The sequence below is a fragment of the Notolepis coatsorum genome, assembly GCF_963971535.1.
Source record: "Notolepis coatsorum genome assembly, chromosome: 15".
NCBI lineage: Eukaryota > Metazoa > Chordata > Actinopteri > Aulopiformes > Paralepididae > Notolepis > Notolepis coatsorum.
Window position 1 is genome coordinate 24,945,250 of NC_140179.1, and position 1,083 is coordinate 24,946,332.

General features: G+C 45.1%; 1 protein-coding gene across 1 annotated transcript in view; it reads left to right on the forward strand.

Annotated features, from left to right (window-relative positions):
• The first annotated feature begins 783 nt into the window (after positions 1-783).
• slc26a5 (solute carrier family 26 member 5) overlaps positions 784-1,083 on the forward strand; it is a 42,768-nt gene continuing 42,468 nt past the window's right edge. Inside the window, exon 1 of the mRNA XM_084330814.1 lies at positions 784-1,083. This exon is cut by the window's right edge and continues 190 nt beyond it. The gene's annotated coding sequence lies outside the window, so the exon portion shown is untranslated.

The following is a 1,083-nucleotide window of genomic DNA, read 5'->3' on the forward strand; positions in this document are numbered from 1 at the left end:
TGGAATTAACACAACATTATGCATACTTTTGACAATAAATAAAATCAGAATTTGTTCTTACTTGCTTGCCTGGGTAAATAAAGGTTATAGAAAAACCGATACCGATATTTCCGATATCACATTTTAATGCCGATAATATCGGTAGGCCGATAATATCGGACATCCCTAATATATATATATACGGTAGCCTACCGTATATATACAGCATTATTGTACATGCTATCATGCTGAGTTGTACAGTGATACAGGTATAGAGACACTATGGTAGTAAGTCAGTGTAACTAGTAAGAGTAGGTAATGGATATGTACAGATATAGATATAGATATAGTAATTATGGCTGTGCCTTGTAAGTCTGTCAATTCTGCCAGTTACTTTAGCAGGTAACCAACCTGTGTTGGTTCAACCAGAATCGTCAAAAATCCACCTTGGCAGCTAAGAAGTGAAGTGACTTGTGCAATTATGAATTTACTAGCAGTAGCTGCTGTCCTGGTCGACTTAAAAAACTTTTCTCTTCAATTCCACCACTATAGCAGCCAAACCACAAGCTGTGCTTCCACTCCAGAAGAGTTGGGTGTAACTGACTGCTCTGTTTCTTTCCGGTATCTCTTTCCCTCTCAACAGAAAGAGGAAGAGCAGAGAGAGAGAGAGGGAGGGAGGGAGGGAGGGAGAGAGAGAGGGACAGAGAGGGAGGGAGAGGGAAGAGAGAGAGGGAGGGAGAGAGAGAGACAGAGAGGGAGGGAGAGAGAGAGGGAGGGAGAGAGAGAGGGAGAACAAAGATAGAACAGAGAGAGAGAGGGAGAGAGGGGGGAGAACAAAGAGAGAGAGAGAGACAGAGAGAGAGAGAGAGAGAGAACAAAGAGAGAGAGAGAGAGAGAGAGAGAGAGAGAGGGGGAGAACAAAGAGAGAGAGGGAGAGAGACAGAGAGAGAGAAGGAGAACAAAGAGAGAGAGAGAGAGAGAGGGGAGAACAAAGAGAGAGAGAGAGAGAGGGGAGAACAAAGAGAGAGAGAGAGAGACATACGGACAGAGAGAGGGACCGTTCAGCCACCTGTGTCCGTCCCCCCTGACATGCTGGCCGGTCTG